The sequence below is a fragment of the Triticum aestivum genome, chromosome 1D, assembly GCF_018294505.1.
Source record: "Triticum aestivum cultivar Chinese Spring chromosome 1D, IWGSC CS RefSeq v2.1, whole genome shotgun sequence".
In the NCBI taxonomy this organism is placed as follows: domain Eukaryota; kingdom Viridiplantae; phylum Streptophyta; class Magnoliopsida; order Poales; family Poaceae; genus Triticum; species Triticum aestivum.
Window position 1 is genome coordinate 390,011,080 of NC_057796.1, and position 14,966 is coordinate 390,026,045.

The window sequence follows — 14,966 nt, forward strand, 5'->3', positions numbered from 1 at the left end:
TCAACCAAATAATGAAAAAGAACCAGATAATGATGTTGAGATAGAACCACCTGTTGATCTTCATAACCCACAACCTGATAATAAAAGATATGATAAAAGAGACTTCATTGCTAGAAAACACGGTAAAGAAAGAGAATTGTGGGTTCAAAAACCTATGCATTTTCCACCCAAGTCAACCAAAAAGAATGATGATGAAGAATTTGAACGCTTTGCTGAAATGCTGAGGCCAGTTTTTTTGCGTACTCGCTTGACTGATATCCTAAAAATGCCTCCTTATGCAAAGTATATGAAATACATCATCACAAATAAGAGAAAAATACCGGAAGCTGAAATATCCACTATGCTTGCTAATTATACTTTCAAACATGGAGTGCCTAAAAAACTTGGAGATCCAGGAATACCAACTATACCTTGCTCTATCAAAAAGAATTATGTGAAAACTGCTTTGTGTGGTTTAGGAGCTGGTGTTAGTGTTATGCCTTTCTCTTTATACAAGAGACTTGATTTGAATAAACTCACACCTACTGAAATATCTTTGCAAATGGCTGACAAATAAACTGCCATACCTATCGATATCTATGAGGATGTGCCCGTTGTTGTTGCTAATTTTACTATTTTGACTGACTTTATTATACTTGAGATGCCTGAGGACGACAACATGTCGATTATCCTTGGTAGATCCTTCTTGAATACTGCAGGGGCTGTTATTGATTGCAACAAAAGCAAGGTCACAGTGCACTTTCCGAAGAAACAATTCCAAGTGAATGGTATTAATGTTATTGAAAAATCTCCGACAATCACTATTGGAAGTTTTCAAATACCTCTACCTACTGTTAAAAAGAAATATGAAATGCTTATTGTTGGGGAGATTCATATCCCCATTGAGGTAACTTAGTGATTTACGAAAGTTCTTCGGTTTCATGGTAATCGGAAGTGGTTGTTAATAAGACCTGATCAACCTTATTAATGAATCATTTTTGAGCAGTATGAAGTTGATGAATTTAGTAAGCACTACCTTCTGTCCCTACCTTTTGTTTTCTGTTTTTATTAGTTAAATAAAATAAAATTCCATTTTTAGTCTATTTTCTGAATTTCCCGTTGATTGCACTCTGACTATGGCGCAAGAAAAGCCCCTGTCTGCTAGCACTACGTCGGTATTTCCCCAAATAGGAAGGGATGATGCAGCACAGCGACGGTAGGTATTTCCCTCAGTGATGAAACCAAGGTTATCGAACGAGTAGGAGAACCAAGCAACACAACGTAAACAACACCTGCACACAAATAACAACACCTCACAAGCCGACGTGTTAAAGGGGTTGTCAATCCCTTTCGCGTAACGATGCCGGAAATTTTACTAACTCTCAAATAAATCTAAGTGAAGCAAGAGAGTGTTTCTTCAAAAATACTAAGCACACCGTGCTCAAAAAGATATAAGTGATCCCTAGAGCAAGTCCTAGCTCATAAAAGTTTTAAGTGAAGCACAGAGAGCAATTCTAACAAGTCATGAAATAATTTTGGCTCTCTCAAATAGGTGTGTCCAGCAAGGATTGATGACTTAAAACACAAAACAAAAAAACCAAAGACTCATATCATACAAGACACTCCAAGCAAAACACATATCATGTGACGAATAAAAATATAGCTTCGAGTAAAATACCGATAGTCGTTAGAAGAAGGAGGGGATGCCACTTGGGGGCATCCCCAAGCTTAGTTGGTTGCTCATTCTTGGATAATAGCTTGGGATGCCGGGGCCTCCCCAAGCTTAGGCTCTTCTATCCTTCTTTCATCCATCGTAAGATAACCCAAAACTTGAAAACTTCAATCACACAAACCTCAACAAAACCATTGTGAGATCCATTAGTAAAAGAAAGCAAACTACTACTGTAAGTGCTGTATCAAACCAATTCATAGTTTGTTTTGTATTATATCTACTATATTTCAACTTTTCTATGGCAAAAACTCATCAAAGAAAACAATAGAGCCATCAAAATAAGCACACAACAGAAAGAAAGCATAATTTGTCAAAACAGAATAGTCTGTAGCAATCTGACTTTTGCAATAAGCATACTTCTGGAACTCCAAAAATTCTACCAAATTAGGAAGACCAGGGTAATTTGTATATTAATCTTCTGCAAAAGGAATCAGGGCAAAATCTCTTTTCTATGATTTATGAAAATTATTTTCGTGAGTGCAAAGTTTATGTCCTTTTCAGCAAAATCAAACAATTATCACCCAAGAAGATCCTGAAGGCTTTACTTGGCACAAACACTAATTAAAACACAAAAAACACAATCATACCAGTAGCATAATTGTGCAAACACGCAAGAACAGAAAGCAAAAAGCAAAAATAAATTTTATTCATTGGGTTGCCTCCGAACAAGCGTTATAGTTTTACGCCCTTAGCTAGGCATAATTTTATTGATGCTCACATGAAAGATAATAATTGAAACGGAAAGAGAGCATCATAAAACATGTCACATGCACATTTAAGTCTAACTCTCTTCCTATGCATAGGAATTTCATAAGCAAACAAATTATCAAGATAAGAAATATCTAGCATATGCAAAGGAGGGGAATAAAACATTGACAATCTCAACCTAACGAGAGGTAATTTAGTAACATGAAAATTTCTACAACCATATTTTCCTCTCATAATAATTCCATGTGGGATCATAGTCAAATTCAAAAATATAACCATCACATAAAATATTCTCTTCATCATCCAAATGCATGCAAAGTTGACACTCTTCCAAAATAGTGGGATTAACATCAACTAAAGTCATGACCTCTCCGAACCCACTTTCATCAAAAATTTCATAAGATTCAACACTCTCCGAATAAGTGGGATTACTTTTACCTAAAGTTGACGCTCTTCCAAACCCACTTTCAATATTATTGCAAACATATTCATCACGAGGCTTAAATAAATTTTCAAGATCATACGAAGAATCACCCCAATCATGATCATTGCAACAAGTAGTGGACATAGAAAAATTTGCATCTCCAAGCTTGTGGTTTTGCATATTATTAGCACAATTGACATTAATAGAATTTATAGTAAAATCATTGCAATCATGCTTTTCATTCAAGGAGCTATCATGAATCACTTCATAAATTTCTTCATCACAATTTTTAGATTCATGAATCTCAAGCAAAACTTCATAGAGATAATCAAGTGCACTCAAATCACTAGCAATTGGTTCAACATGATTGGATCTTTTGAAAAGATTAGCAAGTGGATGAGGATCCATAACAATAGATTCTTAGCAAGCAAAGATGCAAGCAAATAAAAGGCACATGGTAACACAAGCAAACAAGATTGCACACAAAAACAGATATGGCAAGAAGACGGCGAACGAAAAAGAGGGGCGAATAAAATGGCAAATTTTTGTGAAGTTGGGGAGAGGAAAACGAGAGGCAAATGGCAAATAATGTAAATTGCGAGGAGATAAGATTTGTGATTAGGAACCTGGTTATGTTGAAGATCTTCCCCGGCAACAGCGCCAAAAATTCCTTTTGATTGCTCTCTGACTATGGCGCCAGAAAAGCTCCTGTCTGCTAGGACTACGTCGGTATTTCCCCAAAGAGGAAGGGATGATGCAGCACATCGACGGTAGGTATTTCCCTCAGTGATGAAACCAAGGTTATCGAACCATTAGGAGAACCAAGCAACACAACGTAAACATCACCTGTACACAAATAACAACAGCTCGCAACCCAACGTGTTAAAGGGGTTGTCAATCCCTTTCGGGCAACGATGCCAGAAATTTGTTATAGATTGAAATAATAGATCGCAAATAAAATAAAGTGCAGCAAAGTATTTTTGTATTTTTGGTTTAATAGATCTTAATAAAAATGCAAAGGAAAAGTAAATCGCAAGCAAATATATGAGAAAGAAGAACCAGGGGCCGTATGGTTCACTAGTGGCTTCTCTCGAGAAAAATAGCAAACGGTGGGTCAACAAATTACTGTTGGGCAATTGATAGAACTTCAAATAATTATGACGATATCCAGGAAATGATCATTACATAGGCATCACGTCCAAGATTAGTAGACCGACTCCTACCTGCATCTACTACTATTACTCCACACATCGACCGCTATCCAACATGCATCTAGTGTATTAATTTCTTGGAAAAACGAAGTGATGCAATAAGAATGATGACATGATGTACACAAGATCCGTTTATCTATTGCGTAGATATAGGTCCCATCTTTTTATCCTTAGTAGCAATGATACATACGTGTTGTTTCCCTTCCTGTCACTGGGATCAATCACTGTAAGATCGAACCCACTACCAGGCACCTCTTCCCATTGCAAGATAAATAGATCAAGTTGGCCAAACAAAAACCCAAATATCGGAGAAGAAATACGAGGCTATAAGAGATCATGCATATAAGAGATCAAAGAAACTCAAATAACTTTCATGGATATAAAAAGATATAACTAATCATAAACTCGAAGTTCATCAGATCCCAACAAACACAACGCAAAAAGAGTTACATCATATGGATCTCCAGGAGACCATTGTATTGAGAATTCAGCGAGAGAGAGGAAGCTATCTAGCTACTAACTACGGACCCGAAGGTCTACAAAGAACTACTCACGCATCATCGAAGAGGCACCAATGGAGGTGGTCAACCCCATCCGAGATGGTGCCTAGATTGGATCTGGTGGTTCAAGACTCTGCGGTGGCTGGATCAATATTTCGTCGACTCCCCTAGGGTTCTGGGATTTTTGGGGTATTTATAGAGCAAAGAGGCGATCCAGGGGCACTCGAGGTGGGCACAACCCACCAGGGCGCGCCTGGGCCTCCTGGCGCGCCCTGGTGGGTTGTCCCCTCCTCGGGACTCCCCCCAGGTGCAACCAGGGCCCAACATCTTTCTTCTGGTCCATAAACAATCATCGTGGAGTAACATCCAAGATTGATAATAAAACAACATGGAACAATCAAAAATTATAGATATGTTGGAGACGTATCATCCGTGCAATAAAAAATGACCCAAAAATAAAAGTTCTCAGAATGCCCTGAAAATTGAATATGATTTTTTTCTTCTGATTATTTCTGAATTTTTGGTGCAAATAATACCAGAGGGAGGTGCACCAGGTGGGCACAACCCACCTGGGCGCGCCAGGACCCCCAGGCGCGCCCTGGTGGGTTGTGGTCCCCACGTGGGCCCCCCTCACATACCTCTTCATCCCACATCATCACTTACCTCTAGAAAAAAATCTCCATTGCTCTCTCTCCCGTGTTCTTGAGCTCAAACCCGCAGATTTTGATCTCTTTGCTCGAAGCTCCATTTCCGAAACTGTTTCGGGGGATTGTTGCTTGGTATGTGACTCCACCGTTTGTCCAATTAGTTTTTGTTTTAGTGGTTTATTCTTTGAATAATTAGTTACTCTTGGTGCTACTATAGATGTGCTTGCATGTTCAATTCTTAGTGTTCTAAGTAGTTTGAATGCTTGCTATTGCCTCTATGTATCCCTATGAGTAGTTGCTATCAATTTTGTGAAGTTTTGTTGAGAAAATTTTGTGGACTAAAAATTCAGAATTTTGTTCATAGGAAAATTGTACGTGGACATGAATATCTTCAGGAAGTTTGGCTCTAAGAAGAGCTCCAAGGGTGTTATTGGGGAGTCTTTTGACAGTGATCTCCATCCTCGGAGGTTGGCGGAAGTACGGCCGTGTGAATGGCCGCACACCCCTTTCCTGGAAGAGGCTGGAATCCTTCAGGAGTTCACGCAATATATTGCTAATGCCGGCCTCACCGACTTCATCGCAGATGAGTGTGACCAGCACCAAATCCTCACAAACATCTTTGTTCAAAGCTTTACTTTCATGCCTAGAAATAATCCTCCTGAAGTGAGCTTTGATTTATATGCTGAAAACCATCAGATACCACTTACTGAGTTTTGCGACATATGCATGATCCCTTCTGATGGGAGCTTGGCTGCGCCTAGGCTGGCTGGGTTTGAGGACTTTTATCGCACTTTGACAGTGGGAGATGAGAGAGGGCTGTCAGCCACCATGGCTGTTAGCTTACACTTTCCTGCTATACATTATTTTGCTTTATTTATTGCTAAGTGTCTGCTTGCTAGAAAGAAAGTAGGTGCGCTCAGCGCACCAGACTTTGTTGTTTTACGCCGGGCACTGGAAGGTGACAACACTTATAGCTTGGGAGCCATTGTGGCCTGTCGCCTGCATCTTAATAAATCCCAGGGGGGAATACATGGTGGGATTTTTGCTACTCGCTTGGCGGATCACTTCAATGTTGAGATACGCCCTCATGATTACCCTTTGGCCAAGGTTAATCTGGACCGTGCAGCCATGGAACACCATCACTTTCTTGCACATGATCGTCCTTATATTGCCACTCCTTATAACCTGGTCTTTAGCGTTAAAACTCGTGATGTTATCCCATTGCTTGCACCTGCTTTGTTTGATCCTTTTGCCAGGGGCGGATATAGGATTATGCCTGCGGACATCATCGCCTACCGGGACGCTCAGGCTGCTGCAGAGGCTAAGGAGGAGCCTCAGCAGTGGGACGACTAGATGCCAGCTCCTCAGGATCCCTACTACCCTCAAGGCTACTGATTGATTACCAACTTAGGCCAAAAGCCTAAGCTTGGGGGAGTACGTGTTTCTCACCAACATTATATTCATGTCTACTTATCATTCTATTTGCAATTGTTCACATTTTTTTAATTGTATCATCCATGCTTAGATTTATTTTCTTGCTTTCTTCTTGTGTGTTTGAAAAACTTTAGAAAAACCAAAAAAAATAGTTATAGTAATTCACTTTCTATGCATGCTTAGTAGTAGCACTAAAAAGAAAACCCAAAAAGATTTCTTGTTCTTCTTTTGCTTGTTGGGAGCTTTCCCGTGTAAATAGTTTTTATTGTTTTTGTTTTTCTCTTCTATTTTGCCTGTTGAAGAATACTAAAAACTCCAAAAATATTTCAGTGTGTTTCTCTGAATTCCGTTTCTTTTTATTTGAGTTGTACCAAGGAGAAGACCACGTTGAAAATGTTGAGTGGCTCTCATATGAATAACTTTTGAACTAATAAAGAGCACATTTTACCTTGTCTTCTCCTGTTGAATAAAATGTTTGCAGATTCCAGCTTAGTCCACGGCACTCTTGCACTATTATTATTTTCATATCATTCGGTCGTGCAAGTGAAAGGCAATAATGACGACATTCGATGAACTCGCCATGGAAAAGAGAAACTGGTATGAACTCGACTTGTTATGTCTGTGTAAATATGTTTAACCTAGTATCCATGATTCAGTCCATTATGATTAAACATGTTTGCAATGACAATTAGAGATTATAGTTTATTGATACGTCTCCAACGTATCTATAATTTTTTATTGTTCCATGCTGTTTTGTTATCAATCTTGGATGTTTTGTAATTATTTTATAGTCATTTTTTGGTACTAACCTATTGACATAGTGCCAAGTGCCAGTTGCTGTTTTTTCCATGTTTTTTACATCGCAGGAAATCAATATCAGATGAAGTCCAAACTCCACGATGATTTTATATGGGCCAGAAGGAAGGTAATGGGCCCTGGTTGCACCTAGGGGTGCCCCGAGGGGGGCACAACCCACCAGGGCGCGCCAGAAGGCCCAGACGCGCCCTGGTGGGTTGTGCCCACCTTTGGTGCCCCATGGACCGCCTCTTTGCTCTATAAATATCCCAAAAATACCAGAACCCTAGGAGCGTCGACGAAAAATTCATCCAGCCGCCGCAGAGTCCAGAACCACCAGATCCAATCTAGACACCATCACGGTTCACCACTTCCATTGGTGCCTCTTCGATGATGTGTGAGTAGTTCTTTGTAGACCTTCGGTCCATAGTTACTAGCTAGATGGCTTTCTCTCTCTCTCTTGCTGAATTCTCAATACAATGGTCTCTTGGAGATCCATATCATGTAAGTCTTTTTGTGGTGTGTTTGTTGGGATCTGATGAACTTCGAGTTTATGATCAGTTATATCTTTTTATATCCATGAAAGTTATTTGAGTTTCTTTGATCTCTTATATGCATGATCTCTTATAGCCTCGTATTTCTTCTCTAATATTTGGGTTTTGTTTGGCCAACTTGATCTATTTATCTCGCAATGGGAAGAGGTGCCCGGTAGTGGGTTCGATCTTACGGTGCTTGATCCCAGTGACAGAAAGGGAACCGACACGTATGTATCGTTGCTACTAAGTATAAAAAGACGAGATCTATATCTACCGCCATAGATAAACGGATCTTGTCTACATCATGTCATCGTTCTTATTGCATTACTCCGTTTTCCACGAACTTAATACACTGGATGCATGCTGGATAGCGGTCGATGTGTGGAGTAATAGTAGTAAATGCAGGCAGGAGTCGGTCTACTAATCTTGGACGTCACGCCTATGTAATGATCATTGCCTGGATATCGTCATAATTATTTAAAGTTTTATCAATTGCCCAACAGTAATTTGTTTGCCCGCCGTTTGCTATTTTTCTCGAGAGAAGCCACTAGTGAAACCTACGGCCCCCTGGTCTTCTTCGTCATATATTTGCTTTGCGATCTATTTTATTTGCACTTTTTATTCAGATCTATTAAACCAAAAATACTTTGCTGCACTTTATTCCATTTGCGATCTATTATTTCAATCTATTACAATTTTACCCCGTCAACACGCAATTTTTGGCGCCGTACCCCAAAAGGGATTGACAACCCCTTTAACACGTCGGGTTGCGAGGTGTTGTTATTTGTGTGCAGGGGCTGTTTACGTTTTGTTGCTTGGTTCTTCCTACTGGTTCGATAACCTTGGTTTCATATCTGAGGGAAATACCTACCTCCGTTGTGCTGCATCATCCCTTCCTCTTTGGGGAAATACCGACGTAGCTTCAAGCGGCATCAAAAGGAATTTCTGGCGCAGTTGTCGGGGAGGATCTTCAACATAACCAGGTTCCTAATCACAAATATCATCTCCTCGCAATTTACATTATTTTCCATTTGCCTCTCGTTTTCCTCTCCCCCACTTCACAAAAATTTGCCGTTTTATTCGCCCCTCTTTTTTCGTTCGCCGTTTTCTCGTCAAATCTCATATTTGCTTGTGTTGCCATGTGCCTTCTATATGCTTGTATCTTTGTTTGCTAAAAATCTATTGATATGGATCCCCATCTACTTGCTAATCCTTTTAAAAGATCCAATCATGATGAACCAATTGCTAGTGAGTTGAGTGCACTAGATTATCTTTATGAAGTTTTGCTTGAGAATCGTGAATCTGAAAATTGTGATGAAGAAATTTATGAAGTGATTCATGATAGCTTCTTGAATGAAAAGCATGATTGCAATAATTTTACTATAAATTCTATTAATGTCTATTGTGCTAATAATATGCAAAACCCCAAGCTTGGGGATGCTTGTTTTGTCATGTACGCTACTTATTACAATGATCATGATTGGGGTGATAATGTTTCTTATGATTTTGAAAATTTATTTAAGCCTCATGATGAAGATGTTTGGGATAATATTGAAAGTGGGTTTGGAAGAGTGTCAACTTTAGATAAATAATCCCACATATTTGGAGAGTGTTCAATCTTATGAATTTTTTTGATGAAAGTGGGTTTGGAGAGGTCACGACTTTATTTGATGATAATCCCACTATTTTGGAAGAGTGTCAACTTTGCATGCATGTGGATCATGAAGAGAAAAATTTATATGATTGCTATATTGTTGAATTTCAGTATGATCCTACATGTAATTATTATGAGAGAGAGGAAAATATGGTTGTATAAATTTTCATGTTACTAAATTACTGTAAGGGAACGCAGCAGAAAACAAAAAATTTCCGACCTACGCACCAGCCCAGGACCACTATGGAGACTGCATACATGGTTTGATCTTTTTCGTTACCGACTCGTAGTGCAGCGGGAAGTAGAGTCGATGACGATCGGCGGTGCAGATCCCCGCAGCTAGGATTTACAACCTCCCAACCGCGAGGATGTATACCCTCATCTGCTCCTCAGGCAGCCCTCCAGGAGGCGGTCGAACAGCCCCCCGGACGGTGTCGCGGACAGCCCTTCGGGAGGACCTTCGAAACTCGAACGGTCACTCGGACAGCCCTTCGGGAGGACCTTCGAAACTCGGACGGTCACACGGACAGCCCTTCGGGAGGCACTCACGAACTAAGACCGAAACTACGATCTCTCTACAGAGTTGCACACATACGGTGTCATCTATCCGGCAGGGCTTCGCCGTCCAGAACTAGTTCCTGCCGGAACCCAGACAGCCTTACGGCTCTACGAAACTCTTTTCGTGGGAGGGAGAGAAGAAGCCAGATAATGCATGGCATGTGTATGAGAGCAAGGGATGAGTGTGGAGGGCTGCCCCTCCACCTCTATTTATAGGAAATCCCAAGGGGGTAGGGTAGTTTCACAAAAAACCCAAAATGCACATGAATGAAGTCCTTCCACAAGGACCTAGGAGTGAAACCAAGGAACAAGAGGGTCCCCAAGGGGGGATACCCCATGTGGCCGGCCACACCCTCATGAGGGGCCCAAAAAATGGCTCCTATCCATCCATGTCATCCCCAAGATCTTTTGGAGCAAAGCCCCAAAAAGGTGGCTTTCCATAAAGTAAGCATAAAGCTGATTTTCACTATTCACGACGACATTTTTCAGCGTCTGATCGAACTGAAAATATTTATGTGGGCTAAGAACATTTCCAGTACCCACTAAAATGATTTTCAACGCGTTCCGAAACAATTCCGGTTTTAGTGATTTTCATCTGCGAAACGCATCTGATGTGGCTCCGGCAGCTCCAGAACATTTCCGGTTTTTATCTCAGAAAATTCCAAAAAGCTTCCAGAATGATTCTGGCATCCTCCAAGAATTATCAGGCATGTGCCGAAACCAATTTGACTTAATGGTGTATCCCGAAACAACTTTTCGGTATCATCGAAACTTATCCGATGACCTCTCTCTGCGGTACGATTCCGCTGTCCGAAACTTTTCGGTGTCCGAAACTTTTTCGGTGATTTTCTCTCAGACTCCCTGTCTAGTATTCAGCAGATAGATGACCCTTAAGCATGTGACCCTATAGGTTCGGTGAAGTATAGACATGACCCGGAACCCCTTCCGATCAATGATCAACATCGGAGCCGTGGACACCCATATTGACCCCTATACCCACACGAATAAATATTCGAGTGAACCTCCAGTTGCCGTGTGCTATTCCTGTTGCTTCGCGATATGTTACAAATACCCGAGGTGAGACATGTTGGCATTCCCGTGGATCAACAACTTGTCCACTATGCTAGTTACCTCGTTACCGGTGTTGTTCTCTTTTCTCGTTATCGTGTTCCGGCATCCCCGTGATCAAATCACAAAGTGTCTGGCCAGACGATGATGGATACCGTAACACCGAGAGGGCCCAGAGATATCTCTCCATCGTCGGAGGAGCAAATCCCAATCTTGAGCTATCAAGTTACTTGACACACTTTTCCATGAACCCGTAAGCCGCCGTAATAGCCACCCATTTACGGATGACGTTTAACAAACCCCAAAGTTCATGAAGCAAGCATGAAGAAACTCGATACTCTCATGGTCTAAGGAATCATGCAAACATTAACCATCTCTGTGTTATGTACCAATAAACTTGTGACGAATGAATCTCATAGCATAACATCATGCCGGGTCGATTCAACACAAATGTTCTCTTAACATTATGCCCTCAAGGTTGCTGACATAGACATGCCCATGATCAGGAAAACATAACCATCATGCAACACTTGAGCTAGTCTTAGAGGCCAGACTAGGAATACATTTTACCGTTTATTATTCCACACGTGCATATGAGTCTTCCTCCGAGCCTCGTGGTTATTGCAGACTCGAGAACCATAGCAGTTATAGCATGGAACATAAACATAATTATGAACTCGGAGATAAATAATATCATTTATTATTGCCTCTAGGGCATATCTCCTACAGACTCCCACTTGCACTAGAGTCAATAATCTAGTTAATGCTAATGCACTTTACACCTGTGGCACACCGGTGTAAATATGCTTCGCTTGTGGTATAGCCTGATGTCCAACGGATCTGACGACTTCAGTTCCGTGTGTATCTTTGCATGTCCTCGTGTTTTCACGTTTTCACAAAAATTCATATTTTGTGTGGACTTGGCTTTGTATGTATGTGAATCACAGGTCGAACCTGGATTCCTCAGACTGAGTTATGGAGCAACTACCTGCAGTAGTGTCCCATTGTCAAAAGCCATCTTGGAACTATACTAAGTTCATGAATGAACTATATGATTCAACATCTTCTTTGTCGCTTCTAAAGCGTCAACATACTTAGCCCTTGTTATAGAATTCGCCACAGTAACTAGTTTGAACAAGTTCCAACTAACTGTGCCACCACATTGTGTGTTACACAAAACCCTTAACTTAAATCGAAAATCGCACGGTGAAAAGATGAAGACTATCGATGTAACATTTTACAACGAACTCTTCATGATCTCCGCTTGCAAGAAAACATATCATCAATACTTACTCTAGTACTCAATGACATCTTTCACTGTTGTCCCACGATCAGTACTTTGATCACTTTAGTATCCATACTCGCAACACCTTGGGAGTATCGGACATATCTGGTTGTTCTACATACCATGGAATACATGATTAATCCAACCACAAAAGTGTGTGGAATCTGCATCATGTATTTTACTCATCAGTGTTTTGGGACACCGAGTCTTGCAAAAACTCCTTCCATGTGACTTTGGCAAGAATCACTCCTTGGCGTTTTAAATGCTAAAAGGTTTTAGCATCTTGTCAATATGTATTCATTGCTTAGCCCCATTAGGTAAATCTATCTCCATAGATCATCATGCCTAATATTGAGGCTATTTAGCCTAAGCACTTCATCGAAAAACTATTTTCAAATGAAGTCCTAATTCGTGTCAAGAAATTTATTTCCAATTACCAATGTGCCAAGCACATAAGGTTTTTAGAAATGTTATTACGCTCCCACTTACTTTCTTGAATTACAAGCATCTTCGTTACCCATTGATGAAGTCAAAACCCCTTTGACCATTTCATCAAAACACGAAGATTCCAACTCCATTTTGCTCTCTTCTGTCCATTGCTGGAACTCTGAAGTTTGCATACCTACTAGCATCCTCTGGATCGACAAGTTACTTTGGACTGTATCATATACAAGTCCTAGCTTTCATTTCCATCAGATGGAAATCCTTTTATCATCCATGTTTCATATCTCATGATTGAAATATGTATTAATTGCTAGTTCAACCCGAACCAACTTTAAGCATCGCTACGATGAAAACAACCTCATCGTAGTCAACTCTTGAACTTGTTATTTCAACAAGTCGAGCTTTATGGATAAAACATTTTTATCCATATCAGTTTTAAGTTCCATAAATATTCGTTAGACTCTAAGTCTTCCGAAAGGTGTATCAAGGTTTTAATCTTGAATCACTTATATGGAAACCAACTTGGGTTGTATTGGCATTTAGCCAATTCCGGAGTCAGGGCCCATCAACGCTTCCTTGTGTATCGTAGGTATAATGTTGTCTAACAACAATATCTCGTTTGCGCACCTGAGAGGTTTGCACGAGCCTTGCCTACGTGGTTCAGCTGCAAGTTCGACCGAAGTTCATACATTTTATTGTAGAGACTTCCGTATCAGTCGCAGTAGGAAACTCTGGAATTACTTCCAAGGTCTCTTTCCTTTGATCTGATGACATAGATACTGTTTATCTCGTCGAGTTGCACTATTCTCCCACTCACCTTTTTGAAAGAACCATTCTCTTTAAAAGCACACCGTTTCGCGGCAAAACTATTTGCCTCGGTATAGTGAGGGAGGAATACCCAACATTTTGGTATAACCTACAAAGTAGCACTTGTCTGATTTGGAATAGGTTTGTAACCTTTTACACAAGCCCCATATTCCAAATGTTTAAGAAAAGATATAACATGGTTGGGCGTACCATACCATGGCTTCATTTCAACAGACCCGATGTAGCTCTTTTCAGTGTAAAAGCCGCAATCTCTAAAGCATCACTTTAAAAGGGATAATGGCAAATTTATTTATGTCATCTTTGACCTTACCATGTCATAAATGGTTTGATTACATCTCCACGGACTTTCCACTTGCAGTGGTGTTCCGGGAGGTGCAAGTTTATGAAACCCCTTTCACAACTCATCAGACATTCGCTAAACATGTAACTCAAATATTCCTTTGTGCAATCAAATTGCAGAAACATAATTTTCTTGTTACAATAACTTCTACTTCATTTTTGAGAACCTTTCGAATGATTTCAAAAGATCCAGACTTACGTCTCATCAAGTAAATATCCATATATCTACTTGAGTCATTTCTGAAGATAAATAAATCCACCACTAACAACACTTATCGGACTACACACATCAAATGTATGATCACTAATAAGTTTGTTGTTCGTTCCTTATGGCCTGTGAACGGTATTTTAGTCACTTCACTTTTCGGAGGAAAGTTGCAAGTGTCAGATGATTCAAAATCAAAAAGACTTCAAAATCCATCATAATGGAATTTTCCATGCGGGTTTCTCCAATGTGACAAAATGTAGTGCCACACTTGTGTGGTATTCTTTTAGTCTTGCGACATTTCGCGTCAGTGTTATGGATGTATCATATTACCCTCAATATTCATAACATACGTCCCATCGATGATGGAAGTATGGCCCGTATGTTATTCATAATACTTAACAACAATTGTTGTTTTTATGAACAACTCTTTTGCAACAAACATTGTGCAATGGGCTAGAGTGTATGAAACTCTAAAATGAATTATGAAAAGTAAACCCAGAGGTATTGTATTATTATCAGTATTCATAACATACATCTCATTCATAATGAAAGTATGGCCCTTGTGTTATTCATAACATCGAACATAAAAAGTTCTCTTATGAACAACCTTCTTGCA